This window comes from Chenopodium quinoa, unplaced genomic scaffold (genome assembly GCF_001683475.1).
Source record: "Chenopodium quinoa cultivar QQ74 unplaced genomic scaffold, ASM168347v1, whole genome shotgun sequence".
In the NCBI taxonomy this organism is placed as follows: Eukaryota; Viridiplantae; Streptophyta; class Magnoliopsida; order Caryophyllales; family Amaranthaceae; genus Chenopodium; species Chenopodium quinoa.
The window spans coordinates 3,531,201-3,546,115 of NW_018745065.1; positions in this window are offsets into that span (position 1 = coordinate 3,531,201).

The window sequence follows — 14,915 nt, forward strand, 5'->3', positions numbered from 1 at the left end:
ACCGTCTTCGTAGTCTCCCGATTAGATCCACTCAAGTATCTATTTGAGAAATCTACACTCAATGGACGCATATCGTGATGGATAGTCAATCTAGCCCAGTTTGATGTAAGGTTTATGCCGCAAAAAGCTATCAAAGGATCTGTGGTGTCAGACTTTCTAGCAGACTTCCCAATAGAAGACTCGATACCAATATAAGACAATGAATTTCCAGATGAAGACTTAATGGTCACTGAAGATGATCTTGGACCTTGTACTTCGACGGAGCCTCAAACAAAAAGGGATGTCGCGTTGGAGTATTACTAGTATCACCTAAAGAAGAGCATGTTCCAATCTCCATAAAGCTTGATTTCGACGTTACCAACAACGCTGTTGAATATGAAGCATGCGTGGTAGGCCTTGAAACAGCTTTGGCATTGGGAGTAAAAAGTTAAGGATATTCGGAGACTCTTCTTTGATTATCAATCAAATATCTAAAAGGTGGAAAGGAGCGAAAAGTCTAGCCCCTTACCAAACCTATCTGGAAACTCTTACCGATCAGTTAGAGAAGGTAGAATACACATATCTACCTAGGGAAGAAAAACAATTCGTTGATGCCTTGGCAAGACTAGCCTCAATGGTTAGGATTCCCACGGATATCGAGAAAATGCCTCTAACTATAGAGAAAAGGCACAAACCAGCATACATCCAGGGTATAGAAGATGACGAAGTAGTCCAAGACGAAGAAGAAGAAGAATAAGAAGAAGAAGAATAAGAAGAAGACGAAGAAGAAGAAGAAGAAGAAGAAGAAGAAGAAGAAGAAGAAGAAGAAGAAAAAAAAAAAAAAAAAAAAAAAAAAAAAAAAAAAAAAAAAAAAAAAAAAAAAAAAAGAAGAAGAAGAAGAAGAAGAAGAAGAAGAAGAAGAAGAAGAAGAAGAAGAAGAAGAAGAAGAAGAAGAAGAAGAAGAAGAAGAAGAAGAAGAAGAAAGAAGAAGAAGAAGAAGAAGAAGAAGAAAGAAGAAGAAGAAGAAGAAAAAAGAAGAAGAAGAAGAAGAAAAGAAGAAGAAGAAGAAGAAGAAGAAGAAGAAGAAAGAAGAAGAAGAAGAAGAAGAAGAAGAAGAACCGTGGTACACGGATATACTCAATTATGTCACCAAAGGAGAATATCCTCTCCACGCTGACGAAAGAGCAAAACGAGCATTAAGACTCTTGGCTTCCTAATATGTACTCATAGACACGAGCTACATAAAAGAGTACCTAAGGGTCGAGCTCTCTTATGTGTAGGGAAAAAGGATGCACAAAGAGCAATGAGAATAGTCCACGAAGGAATCTGTGGCACTCATATAAATGGCAAAATGTTAGTCCAAAAAATAATGCGGGAAGGATATTATTGGACTACAATGAATAGGGATTGCCATCAATATGTAAAAAGATGCCCTAAGTGCCAAATCTATGCCAAATTACAACATGTTCCTCCATCCTTCCTCTACACCTACACATCGCCATGGCCATTTTCTACATGGGGAATTGACATCATCGGCAAAATCACTCCCCCAGGAACAGGAGGCCACGAATATATACTAGTAGCAATTGATTACTTCACAAAGTGGGTCGAAGCGCAATCATACGCTAAACTCACTGAAAAACATATAGCACTCTTTATCAAGAGAAATATTATTTGTCGATATGGAGTCCCACATGAAATGATAAGTGACAATGGAACTCACTTTCAAGCCGAATGTGAAGAATTGTTACAAAAATATGGAATTCAACATCATCATTCTTCCCCTTACAGACCTCAAGCAAATGGAGCAGTCGAGGCAGCTAATAAAAATCTAAAGACTATCATCGAGAAAATGACGGAAAATTATAAGGATTAGCCTGACAAACTTCACTTCGCATTGTAGGGTTACCGCACGTCAATCCGTACATCAACAGGAAATACGCCATTTTCCTTAGTATATGGAATGGATGTCGTACAACCTGTCGAACTAGAAATTCCATCTCTACGCATCGCGTTAGAAAGCAAACTCGATGAAGTCGAATGGACTAGGGCAAGATATGAAGAATTAATTCTACTCGATGAAAAGCGACTAGAAGCTCTACATCACACTCAGTGTTATCAAACTTGTATGGCTAGGCATTTTAATAAGAAGGTCAAGACAAGAAACATCAAAGTAGGAGACTTGGTGTTAAAAGCATTAAGGAAAAATGTTTTAGATCCAAGGGGAAAATTTAGACCTAATTGGTCTGGACCCTACATTGTCAAAACAATCCTGTCAGGAGGTGCAGCAAAACTAACTGATATGGATGGCAATGAGTTCTCGAACATGACAAATCTTGACTAACTTAAGAAATACTACCCATAATTACTTAAGTAGGATACTCAAGAGAGCTACATTTAGCCTGATTCCTTAAGAAAGGATACGTAGGTAACCCTTTACGGGTGCGGCTACTTTATTTTTCGAAATTCTCGCGTCCCAGAATTAATTAAATTCGACAGAAGATCGGAGAAATATCGGCGTCGCAGAAAAAACTCTGGCGCCAGACAAGGACCATCAGCGCTAGCCGACGACACCGTCGCCTAACGCCAGACTGCTGTGGCCGGCGCCAGTTGCAGATAAGCGGCGCCAGTTCACAGCTAAATTCTAGGCATATTTCAGTGTTTTTCAGAAAATTTTCGACTTCCGTACTCGAATAATTTCTGGAAAATTAATTTTTTTCGATTTTCATTGCTTTAATAAATAAATTTAAAGTAAATAATTAATTAAAATCTAAAATTTCATTAATAAAATAAAATTACATTATTGATGGAATTTTAATAAAGCTGAAATAAATTAACTTTAAATAAAAAATATAAACTAAGTCTAATAATTTGAAATTAAGCAATGCTCCTAATCTTTCTTTTCTTTCCTAGCCCTTTTCCAATTTTTGTCTACTTCCTCCTCCTCATCCATAACCTTAGCTAGTACGAATCCTTTAGAGGACCTACATTCAATCTTAGAGTAGATACTTTCCCCTTCAGCTAGGACTCCATGCTTCTTTTCTACCCAAGCTTTTTTCTCTGTGGTGTCAGCTTTCCTTTTTCCTTTATCTTTTGTAGTACTTTTCTTCCTAGGCATTGCAGGTGTTTTGAATTCTACTCTTTCACCTAAGCGTTCTTTGGCAGGAATCACCCTGTCACCTAGACGACTCTTCACATCAGTTTTACCTTGATTTTTCTTCAAGTGCTTTGCAGGTTTCTTGAGCAGCCACTTCTTCACATCATTGGGCAAGGAAGGAGAAACATTTTGGGTAATCACTTCCCATAGAGGTCTGGCACTCCAATAAGCATCAAGTCTGTCTACTTCCTAGGAGACAGGGAACTCGTAGGGAGGACGAAGATCTCCGGAAGGAATATTCTGAAGCAAGCCGTATTGTCTTTTTACCCTGCAGGGATAGTAATAAGTCATACCGGACAAACTTAGAAGACGGCAGAAAGGTTGCTTGTTAACACCAACCATCCTTTCTATTTTGCACCACGGGATGACCCACTTGATAGCAAAATTGCGAGATTCGAAGACCCTTCTCCACTCATGGCGCCCCATTTTAGAGAAGCGTTTCTTCCTCCTCACGAAGCAATTTAGAGTATACTTCTCAATGTGTCCGGAGGGCTAATTAATTCTAGCCTTTCCATTAGCCACATCTGTAAAAAAATTGCAATGCAAATAAATTATTATTACTATACAAAAATATATTTTTTGATTTCTGTAATTAAAAATATTATTTTTCTACCTGTAATAAAATTGGAGAACCCCGAAAAGGTGATTTTGGGTTCCTTTTCCATTCACCAAGACTAATCATAGTCTCTCCAACTATCAATGGCATTGGATTTCTCCCTGATTCAATTTGTTCTAGTACGGTGGTTATAATTGATTGACCCTCATTATTTTTACCACTACTAAGAAAAAATTGATTAAGCATGCAAAATAAGAAAGCCCTTCTTCTATAAATATGAAAAGATTCGGAGAGAGGTTTATCAAAATAATGGCAAGCAAATTCTTTTAAATTAACTATGTTGCCATCTAATATTTTTGATAGATCCCTTTCTTTTAAATTGAACAAGCGTTCAAAATCCTTGTAATAATATGCATCTATTCTAGGGATTACTATGAGGTCTATTGCAGGGAAACCTAAAATAGCACCGAATTCCTCCAGCAAAGGACTAATTTCATCATACCCTATTCTAAAGCAATGAGTATCAACATTCCAATATTCTAGAGCGGTATGAATAAAATCTAAGTCAAGATCTACCCCTTTGATACCATAAATTCCCCCCAAGTGGAACAAATCTAGTTCTTTTCTTTCTTTGGCATTAAGATACCGACACCATTCATGGGTGTATTGGGTAAAAGTTTTGGTGACTAAAGACATGATATTATTTTTCTAAGGCCAAGAATTATTTTATTTGTTGAAATTATGAAAAGAATCGGCTGGGCAGGGGGCTATTTACGCAAGAATTAGGTGCATTTTTAATCGGAGTAGAATACGGAGTCAGCGCTACTTGGCGCTAGACGCCGCGATTGGCGCCAGACGCCAAAGCTTGGCGCCACACGCTAAGTGTAGCGCCTGGCGCTACACCAATACGCGTGGCGCCAGCTGGCACCAATTTACCTCGTCATGCGCGCTTTCTAAAACCGCGTTTTTACCTTAATTCGAGTCTACTAATGACTTTACGACTCCCTTATCTTTTCTAAACATCTTTTTATTCTTTTATATTATTATGTTATTCTTTTTCTGGATTTTATTTAGGTTAATTTTCAAGTTTTTATATACCCAACATTTTATTTGACTTTTCCTTTTTTTTTCATTTTTCTTTTTGGGGGAGAAAGTCGGATACCCTCCATCAATAATAAAAATGACGGAATTTTTGCGCAAATTACTTGTCACACTTTCTTGCACACACAAACATGCACATAATAATATAAATAAAAAATGAAAAAACATGATAATAAAATAAACTAATAATAGTATGTATATACAAAATATGTCTAAAAAATGAGTCTAACTAAAAGACAAAGTTCTATACAAAGTCAAAATAAAAAAATAAAAAAAAAAAAAAGCACAGGAACAAACTACGGTGTCGGGGGACGTACACCCATCATCTTGTAAAACTGCGCCGTACAAGGAGTAACCTCTCCACCAGCTCCAGTCTCCTCAGGAGGAGGAAAACTCAACACAGGACCCGTCCACCCGAGATCAACCTGAGGCTGAGGCTGAGGCTGCGGAGGCTGCTGCAATGATGAGCCGACCTCGTACATCCACCCACCTCTAAGAGCCGAGGTAGCCTCTCCCTGGCCTACCAGCGCAGCATGATCACCCTCAGAGGAAGAACCCGAGCCCTCCGCCACATCGACACGGGCAGCCTCAGAGCGACCGCCTCTACCCCCTAACGTAGTGCGGCGATGTCTCGAGCTAGACCTCGCCGGATCCCTCCGCACCTCAGGTCTCGTGCGGGTATGAGAAGCAAAAGGTTGACCCTACAAAAAGAATTAAATAAGAAACAAAGCAAAATCGAAGCGGTAGTGCAAAGACATATGAAAGAAAGACTACCTCCTGAACGGCGTTGTCCCGACGGCAGGTAGCCACATTCCTCATCCGGACAAGCTGGCTCCAGAAGGCATCTATACATCGTGCCATCGCCGAAACCACCTCGCGCGAGAACTGTCAAAGAAATAAGTCAGTAAGCATGCATAATATATATGGACAAAAGTTGCAAATAAATAAGCTTACCCGAGTGGTGGCGAGGAATTGACCGCTCTACGAAGCGCTCGTCCTCAGGAGTTGAAGGAATCATCTCCTCAATCGGCCCGTATGTCCCTTGGTAATGGATAGACATACGGGGTGGCACGAACTCGGCAGCATCGTCCTGATAAAGCAAAACAAAGTCAGTAAAGCATTACTTGGGGGCTACTTAATGAAAGATAAAAGCTGAAAAATCGTACCGCCACATCCTCAGCCGGTACGGGAACTGGAGCTAACAACGGCAGTAGCTCCTCCGCATAGCATCGCCCCGGGATCGTGCAAGATTGCCAAGGGGTACCAGCTCCCTCTAACATGCTCAATAACCTCGCGGCGTCAAACATGTGACGTGGTGGAGGAGCAAGAACGACAAAGGTATCGGAGGAATCCTGTCTAGCAACCCTCTCTCCCAGGTATGCGATCGCTCCATTAGTCCCTAGGAAATAGCGACGCTCAGCAGAATACTGTGCGGCTAACCCAGGGACTACCAGGCCGACCCAGGGCCAATACACCACCTCAGGCTCCTACAAAGAGCATCAATCAGGCGGAAATCTACCTAAAGCATCATGGCAAATAAGAAATAATCATATCGCAATGATCCAGTCTCGGACATACGTAGTGGACATCCCCACACGGCGGCTGCCCCAGGAAGCACTCACTGGAAAACTACGCGGCGACGATCTCGCCGGCGCAGCAGACGGGAAGTACTCGTAGAACCAGATCTACAAGGAGTTAAAATTATCAGCAAGTGCTAGCAAAAGTATAGAGCTAAACTTTATAGGGAATAATGTTTACCTCTACGACCCTCCAAAAGCCGGACAAAGCAGCATTCGTCCCAAAGGACCGGTGTCGACACGAGTCCCTCAGCGCACGAATGAAGTCAGCATAGGCCAAGCTGGCCCAGTTATAAGTCCCGGTCCGGTGTAGATCGCGGGCAGTAGGAAGGTAGTAAAGCAGCGCCCTACTACCCTTGTCAGGGGAGAATGTCCCTAACAACAAAATAAGCGCAAAGATGCGCACCCGCTACTCTCGGGTGGTCGCACCATCATCAAAAGTCGCTGCCAAAGTCAAGCGGCGAATCCCCCTAGCGCTAAACTGAGACGACTCTACCTCAGCTCGGGCCCGAATGGTGATCGGCCCCAACAGCTCCTCGACCTCGGGAGAAAAGACGTCGATCCCACTGTCGAACGTCAATGGCACAGAGCTGAACTCCAGTCCTGTGATGAGACTGAAGTCGGTAGGAGTGACCATCATCTCACCCCAGGGAAAGTGAAAAGTGTTGGTGGTGTCCCAGAAGAACTCCACCAGAGCACGTACTACATGATGACCCCCGCTGGAGGCAACCATAGCCTCGGAGGTCTCAAACAACGCAGCGAGACCGCAGGACTCCCATAGGAGTTTCGTCTCGATGTCCCTGGCGATGTACATCTTGTACAGATCGCCCAAGCCATCACAGCTGGAACCGTGACAGCGCGTCCTCCCAACGGTGATGCCCCGTCTCACCCTCTCAGAAATGTGGTGGACGGGGGAAAAGAACAAGGTCCGCTCATCCCACTCGGGGAGTCGACCAAAAGAAGTGGACGACGCGGGGTCGTCCTCCACGGGCTCATGCTCCCGTCGAGTGTCTTGGGACCGTGAACCAGAGCCTCGCTGTCTAGCCATGCTACATTGTGTAGAATTATCATAAATTAAGGTTCTATAGTATCTAAGGTTCGCCTAGCCGCATGATACTATGTTCGCAAAAAACAGAGTACGTAGTACTAAAAACAGAGCACAAATTCAAATTGAGCATAACGGCATTTTTCAAGCAATCAAACAATCTCTTGCAATACTATAGTAATTATTGTGACAAATTGGACAAGAATTGCTAGCAAAAACATCAAGAACGGGTCACATTGCATTCTCGACCTTAAGAGGTCCAACAATGGCAATTTGCTCATTTCTTCACCAAATTGAGTCAAATAAGTCTCAAATTACTCCCAAGGAAATATATAAACATAAACAACCAATTTTATGGCATAAAATTTTACAAATAAAGAGAATTAAGCATTCTAAGTTTTGAAATTTCATAAAATTCGAATATAAACATGTGCAAAATTCATAAAAACGGTGTGAGTTCGACAAAAACTTACATAGATCGGGAAAATGGATGAAAAGAGCTTTGATTTGCAACAAATTTGAGTGAATTTGGTTGAGAAACGAGCAAGAACAAAACAAATGAAATTCTGCGAATTTTCGAGCAAAACACGACGAGAAAAACAACGAAAATGAAGAAGAAAGGGGTATTTAAGGAAAACCCCATTCTGGCGCCAAGCGCTAGGCTTTGGCGTCAACAATCAGGCTTGGCGCCTGGCGCCAATCCCAGCGCCTGGCGCTACAGCTATTTGTGTGGCGCTGATGCTTTTTCAGCGGCGCTACGACACTCAGCCACACAGTGAGATTGTTCTACCTTTTTGCAATATATTTTGGGTTCCTTGGTACGCCAGTTAGCCCCTCTAAGCAATTTGACACGATTTTTAGTAATCGGCTTGATTGCATAAAGTGATCGACCTGATGAAAGATCATCTCACTTAGCTTAAAGCGCCTAAGCATTGGCTCATTAACAAAAGCCGACATATTGGTTCATTCAGCAAAAGGCACTGCCGCACAGGTTCAAAAGCAACAAAAGCACCGACGTACAGGCATAGCGGAAGCAAAGTTCAAGCGAGCTTTCAAAGATCGACTGACAGAGATCTTCGGTAACTTCCTTTGGAAAATTATCGCAACAAATGAGGATAGCTTCAGGCAAGGATATCTTCGACGGCATTCCCTAGATTGCGGAGAGTTGTCACAAACAACTAAAGGTGTTTTCAAGCGAAATTATCTTCGATAGTATTCCCTTGGACGTGAAATATTATCAAAGCGGAAGAGGATTGTTTCAAGTGAAGCAATCTTCGATAGTATTCCCTTGGACGTGGAATATTACCAATGCGGGAGAGGATCGTTTCAAGCGAAGCAGTCTTCTATATTGGAAGCAATTACAAGCGTAGCAGTTTTCAAGCGGGATGACATTCTCTTGGCAGGAGGTCATCAAAACAGTAAAGCAGCAACAAGTTGATTACCTTCATAGACGTGTGCTCGACGGTGCAAGATACGCGTTTCTTAACTCTTTTATCTGTTTAAATAATGCTAGTTTTGCAGGTATCGGCGTTACAAGAGTGGTTTAGGATCGCAGAACGTTCTGAATCATTCTCCGTCCCTATCGATACTTTGACTTTTGTTTTCGAAACATGCGTTTCTCCAAACTCAGTCAAAGTGGGGGCTTCTGCAAACACCCATTTGTGTCTCCCCAAAACCAAACCCAGTGATGAGTACCTTTTGCGTCGAATCATAATCGAATGAAGTGAAAGTGTGGAAAGTTTAGTGTTGCGGATAGTTTTAATTCTTTTCTCTTCTCTCTGTTTTTGAAAACTTATTTTAAGAAAACAGCCAATCCAGTTTAGTTGGTCCATGATATGGGTCCAATAGTAGTGTAGTTGGATGGGGCTTGACAAGATCTTTCCAACGATATGTTATAAGACCAATTCCGATGAATATTGAGGAAGTTATGGCCAATTTACTAAACTGGGCCCGGTTTGAGCCTTATATGCGGCCCAATGATCTAGGGGAGGGCCTAATATGGATTTATCATTCCTAATGCAATTAGGAATGGTTTTAGTCTTCTAGATTCTTCTAGAAGTTTCTTTTCATTCCTAATTCAATTAGCATTGATAAATTGATTTTTGTTGACTTTTCAGAGTTTTAATTAGAATCAAAGAGCATTTTTTGAGGAAAGATACGATTTTATCCTCTGGTATGGCAATTTTTATCTGATTTTAAGAAAACGCGTGATTTTCTGAATTAGCGCCAAACACCAGCTGTAGCGCCTGGCGGCTGGCGCTAGCATTGGCGCCTAGCGCTAGTGTTGGCGCCTGGCGCCAATAGCCAGCGTTGGCGCTGATCACGTTTTACGTTCGCCAGAACTCTGTTTTGATATTTTATCTTTTTGGCTGATTTTCTTTATAAATAACGTGCTAAAAACTCCGTTTTCGATAACTAGTTTTAATCGATTCTCTCTTATTCCCTCTTCAATTCACCAACTCTCATCAAGATTCTCTTGATTACATTCTCTCTCTCTTTTCTAAACTAGCTTCTCTCAAATATAAAAATTCCGCATTCATTAGATCTAGAAACACCTAGCCATATTCGAAGTTGTCTTCGCCCTAAACGTGAAAGGTTTAATTTCTGAGGAAAGAGGTACGAGGCATCAAAGTAAGTACTTTATTGGTTTTATTGATATTATGATATAGAGTTCATGCTTAGATTGTTATTTTGATTCCTAGTATCATGTCTAGGGTAACTTTAATATCAAGTATGATTGTTATGATGCCTTTTATGCTCTTCCTAATATTTATGATTGTTAGTATCATGTTAGGGTTAAAGCTTTGATATTTATTGCTTAGTGACATGCTCGGGTTTGTTATTAATCTTGTTAGTATCATGCCTAGGATCTTTCTATTATTATGCTTTAACATGATTTATGATTCATGATTATAATTGTTATAATTATTGTTATGATGATAATTTTTAATTATGATTGTTATGATTATAATTTTATTATTTATTATTATTATTATGTTGCTTGATATTTATTTTTTATTGTTTGATCACCTTTTTATGCATGTTTAAAGGGAATTTGTACTTGTAATCATGCTTAATAAGATAATTAATAATCTTGTTTAGGGTTAATATGATTATAATTCAAGTGATCGCCAATAATAGTTTTATTTGTGCATTAAATTCAACCAACATAGATAAACAAGTTTAGGGGTTAATCCTATTGATTGTAGGTTAGTCAGAAAGCGCACATGAATACGATCAGAATAAAATAGAGGCCTATTATTAGGGCAGGTTCAATCTCTTTTAGGTTGGATTTGTACCTTCATCCCCGAACCCTATTTGGTTCAAGACCTTATGGAGTTGATGATCTCCTGGATCGTTAAGGGGTGTAACCTTCACCCTGTGAACGGTTTACAAGTTCCTAAAACTTGTTGGCGACTCTTTTGCTCTATCTTCTTCCCTTTTGGACGCCACCGTACTTTAGTGTATGATCATAGTGGGGTTCAAGCTAGGGGATTAACGCTTGAAATATTTCCTACACATGTCCTCTTCTCTTTTGGTATTTACATTTTATTTATAATGAAAATTAGATGGGATCCTAGACTAACTTTGTGAGAATGGAGTCGTGCCCTTTCTTGCATTGTGCTAAACTTTTATTTTAAATGGTCAATTGGGACCAAAATGATTTGGTGGGTTGGACAACATCGTCTATTGTTTACTCCAAATTAAACTAATCAAATTAAATATAAAGAGTTAAGTGTTTAGAATTGGTTAGTAAGTATGTTGAGTTAATTAAATTGTCTAAGTGTGGAGTCTTGATTAATGAATTTGTGTTGCATGTTTATTTACTTTAATTAATTGAGCATGCTAGGTTTTGTACGTTCTAGCTTATATGTACTCAGCTTTGCTAATTGTGTGCTTTTGTGTGTGTTACTTTTGGTCATGGCCTTCGCCTTTCAATGATCCTATGATGATTCAATTATTACACTTGTACTATTGGGGAGCAGTATTGCACAGGTTAGCTTGATGATGTGAAGTTTGGGGAATTGACATACGCATTGTCAAGGGATTGGTGTGATTGAGAGTATTCGTTCTTTGTGTTGAACTTATTTATGTTTAAGGATTTTGAATATTGGTTTGGATTTAATAAGGGCCTTTATGGTTCCAATTTGTAAGCTTTGACTTATTGGTTTTCTAAGTTATATTAATTTAAGTTTTAAGTTGGTTTTTTGTTGCGATACTTTGATAAAGCCTTAACGTTTTAACACGTGGCGGTAACATGCCAATGGTTCTCCTCTATTTTTATTTAAAGTAAGTGGTTTGGAAAAGGGAGAATTATTGGGGTGTTACAAGTATTGTTGGTACACTTGTGCTTGATTGGATGTCGTAGAAACATAATTATTTCTCTGAGTGCTGTCTGCCACATCGGGAATTTTAGAAGCAGCTTCTGCACCTTCTTCTCTCTAAGCACAATAGCAAAGTCTTCCACCATTTTTAGACTATTTCTGAAGATTTCTTTCATAAATGCTCTAATTTCTTCATTTTCTTGACTTTTTAAGATTAGATAGTAGTATTTCCTCATCATTGTCTACCTCCGTGGTACATATGGCTGTGTAGGATCCTGATTCTTCAACTTATTCCATGCCTCTGTTTTTGCAAACTTAGTCCATCTTTTTGTAACATACTTGTCTGGTTTTCTTATTACTGAATGTAGGTGTAGAATTCTAATGCAATGATAACATAACCATCCAGATGCTTCAAATTTTTTGCAAGTACATCATACACTTTGGCTCTCATATATGTAGTTTACTTGATGTGAAGACATGGCTTATCTTCTAGGGTTACTTGATAAAGTAGGCTTTGTTCGGTTATCCCTATCATTTGAACTGTTTTTGCTATAGAGTATCCAAAATCCTCTTTAAGTCTCTCAAGAGTGACAAAGTGAAAACCTGTTCACCAAAATCATGTAGTTAAATTTAAGCTGATATATATTTTGTGTTATTTATGTACTTTTGAGTAAATTTTTTACCTATGCATGGCAGCATGCTTTAAAATTCCGGACAATGGCAATGAAGTGAATGCTATTCACTTGCTATAGGTAAACTCATCATATTTCTCTGTGCTTCTCCAAAGATTGGTTGTGTTCTTAAATATGGTATAAAAATCTGTCAAGATAGTTGCTTACATGCTTTGAATCCTAGAGCATGATTATTGCTTTAACTCCTTTATGATGACAAGATTTCTGCTGAAAATAAATCTCTACTAAGGATAAGACATCATTTCTCTTTCAATTCGTACACTCTTTGTACCAAGAGTGTACTGTCAAGTCATATTTCTGCATCATTACCTGTCACTTTTCTCAAATTCTTGTATTGTCACATACCACTTTAGGCACTAGTTGAATGCATACTTGAACTCTTTGTTTTTTTTTAGAGCCCCAAATCTGATTATTGCATTTTGCTCCAAATGCCAGATACAAAGTCTATTCCTTGTATTAGGAAGCACGTACATTGAAAATAAAAGGGTCACTTCATGCATTAAAAAGGGTCACTTTATGCAGTTATAAGGGTAACTTTATGCATTAAAAAGGGTAACTTTTGTTTTGATGGTCAAATATTTTATGTTGTCAGACATTATTAGTTAAGGTAAGATGTAAGTATAAATTTATTACCTACTCAATTGTGTTTGCCATTTCTAGCTCCTGGTCAGTGAATATTGAAGTTGGAGTTCTATACTCCATATCTTTTAAGAAGGTTTCTAGCCGCCACACAAATGATTTAGTTTTTCATCCCCAATAAAAGCACATGCAAACATACAATTATGCCGGTGATTGTTTATGCCAACAAATGAAGAACATATAAGATTATATTTGTTGGTTATATATGTTGTATCAAAGACAAGAACATCTCCATATATCCTATAGTCTTCTAGCATCATTGATTCCCTCCAAAAGATATTAGAAATTCTTCCTTCATTGTCAAACTTCACTTTAAAAAAGAAGTTTGGATCCTATGATTGTTCCTGATTTAAAATGTTCACTAAAGTTTGAGCATCTCCAGCCTCAATTTGCTCCATTCTTAACCTTGAACAGAAATTTAAGTGATCTACAACACTATGCCCTACATTCGGTTCTCCTCCATCTTCTGTAGCCATGTAATTGAAAGTGTCCATTGTAGTTATACCTGAAGATTTCATTGTTTTAATTTGATTGCTTCAACTTTTTTCTCTGTCATTTTACTTTCCAAACGATGTAAATAATGCCACTATGACCTTGTTAGCTCGTGGTTATGCTGTAAAACATGAGTCACCACCTCAAATTGTCCTTCTTTATTCACTTTTGTTCTTATGCATGTCTTGCAATTCGATCTTGTAATGGCTACTTATCTTGGCTTTCTTGTTTTTACATTTACATTTTTCTTCATCAATCATTTCAACTAACTTTGTTTTCTTGTCACCTAAATTTCTTTTTCCTTCAGCATAACACACATAATTTTTCTCACTTACTATATATGTGTGTGTGATGTATATAGTTGTATGCTTTCTTATTGAAAACCCCAATATGGAAGCATGTTTTTCATACAAATTCAATATTTCTTCAAAAGTTTCTCTTACCACACTAAGAAATGATCCTCTGAGATCTAGAAAAGAAGCATCAATTGGATTTGCATATGTGATTTAATCAAACATATCAGATAACCAGAGATAGCTTATCATTCTGTTTAGAGAAATCAAATTGGAGGAGAGTAATACAATGTTTTAAATGGGTCACTTTAATTTTATGCATAAAAAGGGTAACATATGTGCATACAAAGGGTAATGTTTTTGTTGAAAAAGGATAATGTTATTGTATAAAATGGGTAACATTTGAGCATACAAAGGGTCGCCTTTATGCATAAAAAGGGTAACATTTGTGCATTTAAAGGGGGACTTTTTTGCATACAACCTAAATTTTCTACAGTCTAATTCGTGTTAATTTTTATCAATGTTGCATTCATGTAGGTAACATAAGTTTATACAAAAGGGTAACATTTGTGCGTACAATGGGTCACCTTTATGCATATAAAGGGTAATCTTTGTGCATTCGAAGGGTAACTTTTTTGCATACATCTTGAATTTTCTCAAGTCTAATCCGTGTTAATTTTTATCAATGTTGCATTCATATAGGTGACATAAGTTCATATCAAAAATAACAATTATGTATTGATTATAGAAGAACATTGTTGGGGTTTGGTGAGTCCGACTCACCGCGGAAACAAACCCCGACCCAAGGAACCACTCGCAATAATTAAAATCATAAAGCATAAATAAATAATCACTAAGAAAAGATAACGAATCTTACCCTCGAAGCGAGCTTCGCCCAAAAACCGGGGCTCTTACTTGAAAGCTACGAGCACGTCAAGCGCCGCGCCTCCAACGGTATCCACCCACAAAAAGGCGAACACAACTTTAAGGTCTACTACCTGGGGGTTAGCGAGGTCCGACCAAAACCCGAGTGTTATATGAGTTTAAGAGTTTTCCCAA